The 11,952-nt window shown below is 45.0% G+C and overlaps 1 pseudogene; it reads right to left on the bottom strand.

The window, feature by feature from the left end:
* Positions 1-2,269: 2,269 nt before the first annotated feature.
* On the bottom strand, positions 2,270-8,269 carry LOC124025715 (annotated as a pseudogene).
* Between the last annotated feature and the right edge of the window lie 3,683 nt (positions 8,270-11,952).

Genomic DNA, 11,952 nt, shown 5'->3' with positions numbered 1-11,952 from the left:
TAAAAAATAAATAAACCGAAAGCACATATGATTCCGGCGAATTTAACTCGATAACGTTACATTACCAAACTGTACACTTTTTTAGACAGCGAAGAAGTGGTCGTATTAGTTTTTCATGGCCCGGTGCTCCTGATTGTGTGGAGATTTTTGTTCAGGACCAATGGAATGATCTAAAATGAGTCAACTCTGTTCATCCGGGGCACCGGGCTATGCAAAACGAACTCGATCAATCTGACATCTGAAAGCTCGAGCGTCAAATGCGTTATGACGTTGTTCCTCCCTGTGTTGTTCATAGTTGTGGGATATGTAGTCTCTGCTGTCATTGCCAACAAGCGTGGACATGTCCAAGACCCGTCCATGGTCACAACAATCATGATTTAAAAATATATACATTCTAAGAATGCCATTGTACAATGTGTGGTTTTCAATGGCTTCAAATCATTTTGATTTCAGGGAGATATCCCCATACACACATCTCTGAAACTGGAAACACTTATCTCTCTCACTAGCTTGAAGCACCAGCTGTCAGAGCAGCTCACATATTACTGCACCTGTACATAGCCCACCTATAATTTAGCCCAAACAACTACCTCTTTCCCTACTGTATTTATTTTATTTATTTTGCTCCTTTGCACCCCATTATTTTTATTTATACTTTGCACATTCTTCCACTACAAATCTAGCATTCCAGTGTTTGACTTGCTATATTGTATTTACTTTGCCACCATGGCCTTTTTTTTTTTTTTTTGCCTTTACCTCCCTTATCTCACCTCATTTGCTCACATCATATATAGACTTGTTTATACTGTATTATTGACTGTATGTTTGTTTTACTCCATGTGTAACTCTGTGTCGTTGTATGTGTCGAACTGCTTTGCTTTATCTTGGCCAGGTCGCAATTGTAAATGAGAACTTGTTCTCAACTTGCCTACATGGTTAAATAAAGGTGAAATAAATACAAGGCATGTGGAATTCCTTTTGATAGGCCTACCTTGTTTGTTTTTGATTAAAGCTTAATTTATACAATTAATCTTCTCCTTTCCCCCTTCTGATGACCAGGTGGCGAATCGCATCTCTGCATGTCTGGCAGACATATCAGTGTGGATGACGGATCACCACCTCAAGCTGAACCTCGGCAAGACGGAGCTGCTCTTCCTCCCGGGAAGGACTACCCGTTCCATGATCTCGCCATCACGGTTGACAACTCCATTGTGTCCTCCTCCCAGAGCGCCAAGAACCTTGGCGTGATCCTGGACAACACCCTGTCGTTCTCAACCAACATCAAGGCGGTGGCCCGTTCCTGTAGGTTCATGCTCTACAACATCCGCAGAGTACGACCCTGCCTCACACAGGAAGCGGCGCAGGTCCTAATCCAGGCACTTGTCATCTCCCGTCTGGATTACTGCAACTCGCTGTTGGCTGGGCTCCCTGCCTGTGCCATTAAACCCCTTCAACTCATCCAGAACGCCGCAGCCCGTCTGGTGTTCAACCTTCCCAAGTTCTCTCACGTCACCCCGCTCCTCCGCTCTCTCCACTGGCTTCCAGTTGAAGCTCGCATCCGCTACAAGACCATGGTGCTTGCCTACGGAGCTGTGAGGGGAACGGCACCTCAGTACCTCCAGGCTCTGATCAGGCCCTACACCCAAACAAGGGCACTGCGTTCATCCACCTCTGGCCTGCTCGCCTCCCTACCACTGAGGAAGTACAGCTCCCGCTCAGCCCAGTCAAAACTGTTCGCTGCTCTGGCCCCCAATGGTGGAACAAACTCCCTCACGACGCCAGGACAGCGGAGTCAATCACCACCTTCCGGAGACACCTGAAACCCCACCTCTTTAAGGAATACCTAGGATAGGATAAGTAATCCCTCTCACCCCTCCCCCCTTTAAGATTTAGATGCACTATTGTAAAGTGACTGTTCCACTGGATGTCATAAGGTGAATGCACCAATTTGTAAGTCGCTCTGGATAAGAGCGTCTGCTAAATGACTTAAATGTAAATGTAAATGTAATACCATACCTACAGTACTATAAAATACAAGAGCTACAAATAGCTATGAAAAATGTCAATGCTGTTTTGTTGAGTAGCAAAAACACACACACGTCTGCAGCCCCACGATTATAAATGTGATGCCAGTTTGCAGGGTTGCCATTTTGTGTTTGCATTACTTTGTTGCATGTGTACGATATAAATTAGGCTTAATTCACAATTGTCCTCTGTATCACATTGTGTTCTGCATATTAGGGTGAATCAAGTAAACAGACCAATTACCGACTGGGTAAAATAACGTTTTATTCAGGATATAGGAAGAGGACATAGAGAGATATGGTAGCTACATGAACCAGTAACATTCTAAAGACCCGGAAGTATAATGTCGTCCATAGGTCTGTGCATAAGTCATTATATAAGCACTACTCACAACAACACAGTCCTTCTAATAGCACTAATACTGCAAGTTGGCTTAAAGATTCAATAGAAATGCTCCTCAATTGCAAAAGAGTAGGGCAACAGCAAAATGGCTTGTAGAGAAACTCTGGTATAGGAATTGTCCAGTCACTGAGTATCAGCATGGCTATAACATTTATGCCTGGAAACGTATGTGTGTGATTGTGACTAATGGTATGAATGCATGCTTTTAAAATGGCCTGTACTTATGGTGTTGGCAGTGTGCAAAGCGACGAAAGAAGCTTCACTTGATCCTGTGAGGTTTGGTTAGCACCAACAAAGTGAGAGTTCAGCTAATGGAAACAATACCAATAACTGACACTTTGATTTACTAGTAGTATCCTATAGCTATGCAGATAACATCATACAGTTAAATATGTCATAAAGAATGTGCCTTTCCTCTAATCAGGGGCAATCAAGGAAATATCCAACTATTGACATGATCATATCTCAAACAAATACAGTGCAGTCGTGTTTGCCCCTACCATGTGTGTAACATTTGTGGGGAGGGACAATGTGGAGGAACTGGTATTTTCTGAAACTCTTTCATTGACTTCTTTAATAGATGCAGTACAGTTGGGGCAGCAGGGTAGCCTCGTGGTTAGAGTGTTGGACTAGTAACCGGAAGGTTGCGAGTTCAAAACTCCCGAGCTGGCAAGCCTGTCGTTCTGCCCCTGAACAGGCAGTTAACCCACTGTTCCTAGGCCGTCATTGAAAATAAGAATTTGTTCTTAACTGACTTGCCTAGTTAAATAAAGGTTAAAAAAAACTGTTACAGCTGGCTCCATACACCTATTTTCAGAGCTAAAACTGTTTGGAGAAACTTAACCACTACTGTAAAAAGTACCATATTGCAGAGAACAGAGATGCCCAGTACCAGGCCAATAAACAGGAGTTGTGATATGAGTGTGTGCATGTGTGACTTTGTCTGCAGGCTAGGGGGGGGACTCAGCAGGGAGGGCGGTTGGTTACGGTCATCACTGTCTGGGCAAGTTCCAAAGTCATACAACCAGACTATTTCTACAATTTCTGTTCTTGAAATATAACCTCAACCACACTGCAAACCTTATGCCGTGTACCTTAAATTAAGACCAAAAAGCAAATGTTTTGTTTTCATCATTTTTTTATGATATAGCCAATTTTTACTCTGCAACTTGACCATCTAATGGGAACCGTTGATTACATTTACATTTACATTTAAGTCATTTAGCAGACGCTCTTATGCAGAGCGACTTACAAATTACTAAGGCAACAACAACCTCTTGGCCTATTTCCTGGCAACGATGAGGCTGTGGTAAAGGGGCTTTACCACGACGTGCAGGTAGAGGGAGCTGTCGATGAGGTATTCAGACGCCCGGCGGTGAAGGTCGGCTTCCACCAGGAAATCCCCGGCCTCCTCAGTGCTCTGGTGGAAGTTGTAGACGTGACGAACCACCATTTTACCCCCCTGCCTCGCCGTCACGATCACCGTCTTCTGGAAGCTCACACCTGCGAAGTCGGGGCTGGAAGTGGCTGGGGTGACGATGATGCGAGGACGACCGCCGTCAGTGCGTGTGGCCTGCATCTCGTTTGTATAGGCGGAGCGCACGCTGAGCGGGAGCCAGCGCGGGGAGAACAGGGCGTTCCAGGTCACCCGCTTGCTGGCGTCGCTGCCGCTGGGGCCCAGCTGGGTCTGGAAGCTGAAGCTGCGGTCGTCGCGAGTGGGGTTATTGATGACCCACGGAGAGCCCCAGGACGGTGACAGGTAGTTGCGTGGCGTGAATATGCTGCAGTTGACGTCAAAGTATTTGGCCAGTTGGACAGGCGAGGCCGAGTGGAACTGGAAGGCCAGGAAGAGCAGGTCACGGATGGACTCGTAGTATTTCAGCATGATTGAGGACTGCTTCTGCAGACGGAACAGGTGCTGCGGAGGGATCATGCCGTAGCGTACCTGCCTCAGGGCATTCTCCACCGTTAGGCCGGCCGGCTGGTTCTGGCCGATCCAGGCTTCCAGGGCCTCGTAGAGCTCCAGCTCGCTCTGCAGGATGAGGTCGGAGCGCTGCATCAGGGACAGCAGCAGGTCGTCGCTGATGGAGCCCCACTCGCCGCTCTGCAACACCGACGACAGGTTCCAGGAGAGGTACTGGAGGCAGCTGTCCCTCAGGTTGGCGTCGCCGATCTGCATGGCGTACTGGTACCAGCCAACCACGTGGCCGGTCGGGAGTCGCTGGACAGGTGCCCTGTCATGTACTGGCTCAGGCCCTGCTGGAGGCTCCACACACGGTACTTGCTAGCCAGCTTGTGCAGAGGGATTGCCTGGTCCAGGCGCACAGAGATGTCACCGCAGTAGAGGTACCTGCAGAGATAAAACAAGGCTAGATCGGTCTGCAGAAACATTGGCAGTCACTACTGAACTTGAAAGGAGGTCACTTTTTTAAATAAAAAACATGAAACACCATTAGCCCATTTCTGTTCCTCCCCCATCCTCTTGAGGTGTACACTCATTCTACCCCCCCCCCCCCCCCCCCCCAGTTCCCTCACCTGATGAACTTGTCAAAGACAGCAGTACAGTCGGCAGGCTCTCTCAGGACCAAGGTGCTGGTGTTGTGGCTGAGCAGCAGCTCCTCAAACACCTCGCTCTGCAGCGAGAGCACCAGCGTGTGCGCCTGGATCACCTTCACCTCATCCGTGTTGACCGTCTGCACGCGGAGGACCACATCACTGCCGTTGCCTTGGACCAGAAGACCTTCCATGCGCTGCACCATTGCCATGGAGTGATTCAGCGTTGTGGCGCCATTCTCCAGCGCCACCTCCTGCTTCAGCGGCTGCAGGAAGAGAAGATGTAGGGATCCCATTCAACACCGGGTCAACTGCAAGTGAAAACACCTCTTTCTCAATTCATCTGTCCTCGATTCCTCACAACCTCATTCTATTCACCATTGTCTTTATTCTATATGTTATCCTCCCCTTGGACCTTCTCCTCCATTACTGTTGTGAAGGATGTGAGGAATTACGGAAAGACAAAGTGAGATAGAGCCCTTCTTCTCCAGTCATCACTCACTTCGACACTGAATGTTGAGTTGACAGTTGAGCCTTCTGCCAATCAACACCGGTTGAATTACAACCGCTAACCAATCATTAATTATGACAAGCAGCCTTAACACTCTACACTCTCTCCTTCAAAAGCTTAATTAACAGTGATGAGATAAACAGCCATAAACTTGAAGAGATGCTGAGTTCGTCTGCAGTTGAAAAGTGACTGACCTAGTCGCTAATGGGGAAATCCTACCCGTGGTTTGGGTTTAGGGTCAGCATCTTGGAGTGTAAAACACATTGTTAATAGACAGATAATAATGGATGGTAATAGTGTAGGCTATGAAACCAATAGGCTACTTGTCTTTAAGTACAATTATGCCTAGGCTATATAAGAACCAGACATGTCGAAAACATTTTTTTCTCCCCTGACTAAACTACTTTTTAAAAGTTTTTAAATCCATATTTGCAGATTATTACATGAATAGACTGAATTAAATTGCTCGGTGACTACATCACTGAGGAATTAACATGATCCTCTCACACCAGCACAGTCGTGCCTCTTCTCGCTCAGGAAGCTGATACGATTTGGCGTGGTGCCTCAGATCCTTAGGAACTTTTACAGCTGCATCATCGAGAGCATCCTGACTGGTTGTATCACCGTCTGGTATGGCAACTGCAACCCGCTCAACCGGAAGGTCCTACAGAGGGTGGTACGGACGGCCCAGTGCATCACTGGGGGTGAGCACCCAGCCATTCAGGACGTAAATACCAGGCGGTGTCTGAGAAAGGCCTGAAAAATTGCCAAATGGACTGTTCTCCATGTTCCCATACGCCAGGTGGTACCGGTGCATCAAGGCTCAGACCAACAGACTCCTAAACAGTTTAACTCTCCTGGCCATAAAACTGTTAAATGGTGAACTACTGCACACACCTACACTGCTGGTAAAAGTATTATTAATTAGATGTATTAATAACGCTACAGGGTCCATGTGAGGTTGAGCACAAGATGTCTCTTTCTTCACTACAGTGTCCCTGTGAGGTTGAACACAAGATGTCTCTTTCTTCACTACAGGGTCCCTGTGAGGTTGAACACAAGATGTCTCCTTCTTCACTACAGGGTCCATGTGAGGTTGAGCACAAGATGTCTCTTTCTTCACTACAGTGTCCCTGTGAGGTTGAACACAAGATGTCTCCTTCTTCACTACAGGGTCTTCTTGAGGATGAGCACAAGTGGCACATGCACACTGTAGAGTCACATGAAAGAAGGTCTCAGCACGACAAGCTGCACGCTCACTCTCTTTTAACTCCCTCCTTCCTCTGCCTCCATTGACACCAGCTGCTTCCTCCTGTTACTGTAGGTTTAACGAGACACAGGGGGAGAAAGACTCCTGCCCCCCCACTCCCTTAGCTGCCTCACCCCCAGTCTTCGTGTCACCACTGTCGGCTAATCATGCACCTCCACTTCAAAGCAACCTTTGTTCAGTTCATTAGACACAACTAGCCTATATCCTACATCTCCATGACGGCAGCTGATGCTTGTGGGCCATTGACAAATAACTTTGACATTTGCATATTGCATTTGTGTAATTTGTGTCATTCAGCCAGCTCAAACAAAATTGGACTTCTGAAGTTCAATTTGTCTTTTGCAAGCATATTAAATGTGATAGGTAAACATGCCATTTAATTGTGATGTGAATTGTGATTGATTTGTTCCGGCTAATTACTTCCTAGTTTAAATGTGCTGCAATCAAGCATTCCATTTGTTTCCTTTAAAATGCCGTGGTGAATTCATTGCAATAGATTGAAGTGAGAACTTCAGGGAAATTGATACAGCTGAGGAGGATGTTATTAATAAAAGATTACGGATTTTCTCCTCTAGTCAAGCACAGTGATTTTTAGAAGCTGGTGGGTTGAATCCCTAAATTAAACATAGAAATGCATGTGTATCAGTACACAAGGCGAGCACACGAAACGCACGAGGAAAAAGCTGCCATGCAAGATGAAGGTATTATAGCCTGAAATAAAGTGTCATTCAATTGATGCTTCCCCGTCAAATCCTTCAATTTAGGAAAGAGCATTTTCTTCAGTCTCTAAAATAGCATCCTCATCGATTGTGACTCACAAAGGCCACACAAAAACAAACATCTCAGGCTCTCCCTGCAAAACATCACAGACAAACAGAGATAGGATGTGGGAAAGTGAACTGGGGGGACAGTGCTGCTATTCCAATACTCAACCTAGTGCCTCTGGGCTTAAAGAGAGCAACCCACATGCAACGTGTCCCACCAGAGTTTCCTCAACCCACTGAGTGTTGGGGACAATGTGCTTCAAGTCCAAACCATCCTAAAATATCTAACATTGATTGTGTAGCTCAATAGATGGTTTGGACATGATATTCCTCTAAAACAGAGTTGTATCTCTTTCCTACCCTTCTGTAGGATAAGAAATGTAAATAGAATAGGAAATAAAACTGATGTTGTTGATGTACTGTAGTGAGAGAGGAAATAGTGACTAAAATAGACAAGCTAAACAGTTGATCACTATGCAGAGCAGTCTGTCAGACAGTCACCTTACCTCCTCCAACGGAGATGGGGTGGAAGCAAAGAGCCACGAGCAGGGTTCCCAGATAGACCCGGGCAGGGATTCCTCCTTCATAGGTGTGTGCCATATCTAGTCATATATATCCCCTCTCTCTCTTCTCTGTTCCTTCTTTTTCTTCGTTTCACACTTTGCGTCTTCCCCTTAGTGCTTAATGTCTCTGTGTGAGTGTGTGCAAGAGGTGGGTTGCCCCCGTTGTGGCGCCCTGACTCCCTGTCCCGGACTCTTTATGTAGGACGCCTGGACTTTTTTCCCCGCCTGGCGCCTCTCACATCGCCTTGCGGACTCCATTGATTGGTGGAATCTGGCAGGGGCCGTTGCCATGACGACGGCTTTGATTTTTGAATTTCTCCCTTTTCCATGTTAACATGGCATCGATCTGTGGCCCAATAGGGACTCTCTCTTCATTTTCTGAGTGTAGGTGGATGAGAAAGGGTTATTAAACACTATATTATGGAGTCAATATGAATCAACTATTTTATGATAAAGTGCACTGTTATAATATAATTAGGGTATTGTATGTGAGGGTTTTATTTATGTTAATTAGAAGTAATGAGACCAATATATGAAATGTGTAACAATGGCATGATTAAGTAATTAACCACAGAGTTAATTAGTGAGGTGATATCTTCCTGGAGAGCTACTGTCCTGTAGGTTTTAACTCTAACCCTGTTCCTGGAGCGATATCATCCTGTAGGGTTTAACTCCAACCCTGTTCCTGAAGAGCTACCCTGCTGTAGGTTTTAACTCCAAGCCTTTTCCTGGAGAGCTAGCATCATGTAGTCAGAACTTATAGGACGGTATCTCTCCAGGAACAGGGTTGGAGTTAAACCTACAGCAGGGTAGCTCTTCAGGAACAGGGTTGGAGTTAAACCCTACAGGATGATATCGCTCCAGGAACAGGGTTAGAGTTAAAACCTATAGGACAGTAGCTCTCCAGGAACAGGGTTGGAGTTAAACCCTACAGGATGATATCGCTCCAGGAACAGGGTTAGAGTTAAAACCTATAGGACAGTAGCTCTCCAGGAACAGGGTTGGAGTTAAAACCTACAGCAGGGTAGCTCTCCAGGAACAGGGTTGGAGTTAAAACCTACAGCAGGGTAGCTCTCCAGGAACAGGGTTGGAGTTAAAACCTACAGCAGGGTAGCTCTTCAGGAACTGGGTTGGAGTTAAAACCTACAGCAGGGTAGCTCTTCAGGAACAGGGTTGGAGTTAAAACCTACAGCAGGGTAGCTCTCCAGGAACAGGGTTGGAGAGCCTTGCATTAGAGCGATGGTCACTCTCCAAATTTTAATGTGACAATTTCAGTGCACTGCTCTCTGATTGGGTTAGTGAACATATCCTGCTAGGGACATCTGGGACTTCGTCTACTTCACTCATCTGTTTGTAGTCTTTGAAAATAAAATACATTCACATGGATGTACACCACAGGAGGTTGGTAGCACCTTAATTGGGGAGGACGAGCTTGTGGTAATGGCAGGAGCGGAATCAGTGGAATGGTATCAAATACATTAAACACATGGTTTCCATGGTTTCCATGTGATTGATGCCATTCCATTCGCTCCGTTCCAACCATTATTATGAGCCGTCCTCCCTCAGCAGCCTCCACTGATGTACACGCCTATCTTCTTGTGGCTTGACTTCTAATGGCTTGATATGAATTCAGTATGGACAATGCTTCAAGTCCAAATCATCCTAAAATATCTAACATTGATTGTGTAGCTCAATAGAAGGTTTGGACATGAAGTGTGACACATTTGAGTACTATTGTCTTGCATTGGATTTGTGCCACGAATGAAAAACAAAGTTAGCATTTGGAAACAGTGGCCAAGTAAATAAAACCAAAGCAAGGCACCGCTGCAAAGATTCTAGTGGGCTGGTCGCCACTTCCACCATCACAGTCCTTGGTCAGGTACCCTTATGTAATATTATCTCTCAACTGCTGTATCTTGAACTGCTGTATCAACCCCCCTGTTCTTGCTCATGTTTTCATGCTGTGGTAATCATGTAATTGCTATATCTTATTGATTGACATTGATAAAAACACCAAATAATAAAACATTCTAAAAATGTAAATGGATGCTGTCATCATACCTTGTTCATAGACTGCTTACAGGGTAAGGAGACCAATATGTCACTTAGTCATTTGGGTGAACTGTCCCTTTAATGTTTACTTATTGTGTTGGAAAGGATTGAAATGTGGTGAAGAGACAAACCACACTAACAAGTGATACCTGAGTCAGTGCATGCAGAGTGACTGTGTGTTCTGTGTTCTGTGTCACTGTGTTCTGTGTTCTGTTCCACTGTGTTCTGTGTTCTGTTTCACTGTGTTCTGTTCCACTGTGTTCTGTGTTCTGTTCCACTGTGTTCTGTGTTCTGTTCCACTGTGTTATGTTGCAGAGTGTAAAACGAATGTGCGTGATCCTCAGCGACAAAAGAAACAGCTGGTCAAAGAGTTCACAGGTTGCTGCTGCAGGCAGGGAACATGCTAATTGCTCTTACGGGGAACCATGAAATCAATACCGCGCATACTATCCACTCTGGTGAGTGGTATCAAGCTACATCCTAAAAACTCTTACTCAGCCTTATTGACGAGCATGAAGGTTACTGCCTGGTGCATTGTGGTCCCCCGGCAGAGAGAAGCCACCCATGACATTGGCACATGAGAATGTGGTGATGATCTAAAAGGTCAAAGGAATGTTAAAGTAATTGACCAATGAAGAAGGTGTTTAATTGACCCTTTCTCAGTTTCGATATCAATTTCCTGTCTCTGGGGTAATTGGGAGTCAATACCCGAATAGTTTTGATGATCTCTTCTTCAGGGAAAGATGAAGAGATGTTCTCAAAGTGTGTTGGACCGTTGACTGAGATGAAAGCAAATGAAGGAGCCTCTCAGACTAATTAAGCGGTTGATGTTTATTGAGATGAGTCTTATACTTGAGGCAGAACTGAGCGATTATGGCTAGAAGGACCAGCTGCAAAGACAGCATTGGCTATATTGTAAACATTATTGAAAACAAAAAATTAGCTTTTTGGTCTTAATTTAAGGTCAGGCATTATGGTCAGCAGTGTGGTCAGGGTTAAGGTTATGTTAAAAATCAGATGGCATGACTTTGTGACTGTGCCAGCTAGTGACTGCTCTGCAGAGCTGCCTCTAGAGCAAGACTCATGCCAAAAAACCCTAACCTGCACTAATTAGTCTTCAGTCTAATCTCTCGTTGACAGACGTCTATCGAAGCATCTGAACAAATTACGCAAGATTTTAGTTCTGTGTTAAATGAGATTACCTTTCAGTTGAGTCAAATCATCTCTGTTGAATAACCTCCACATAAGACAGATAAATACATCTGTAGAAAGAATATGGGTTTTGTTCATTATGGTATCCTACGTAGTCCACCAAGGATAGCATAAAACTTTGTTTCAGACAGAATTGGGTTGCTAGTAAGAATGCATCTATGTAGTTGCCTACAGATGTCCTAGGAGATCCATACCTAGCCTGTGTGCTATGAATAGCATGACATGTTCTCTGAGGAGAGCTGGGCAGAGGTACTCTCTAATGAGGTCTGAGACAGGAAGGAAGGAATTGGAATGGCTACTGGAGGACAGGGGACAGGAGACACCGCATCTCCTTGAGAAGAAGTGATAGCTTGCCCTGGTCTTATGTAAATGTGTTGTAAATTAAATCAAATCAAACTTGATTTAAAGTGCATTAAAAATCGCAACACACTTTACATTAAAACAATCAAATGAATAAAGTTAAAGCGAACAGGTAGTATGAAGGATTAATAAAATAACACAACACGGAGGATGTTTAAAACAATTCCTGACTAAAAGACATGCTAAAAGGTGGGGTTTTACATTTGATTTAAAAAAACCTAAAATGGTACCTGACCCTCT

Source organism: Oncorhynchus gorbuscha, unplaced genomic scaffold, assembly GCF_021184085.1.
Source record: "Oncorhynchus gorbuscha isolate QuinsamMale2020 ecotype Even-year unplaced genomic scaffold, OgorEven_v1.0 Un_scaffold_2378, whole genome shotgun sequence".
NCBI lineage: Eukaryota > Metazoa > Chordata > Actinopteri > Salmoniformes > Salmonidae > Oncorhynchus > Oncorhynchus gorbuscha.
Note: the sequence above shows the minus strand (reverse complement) of the source record. Positions and strands in the feature narration are given on the sequence as shown.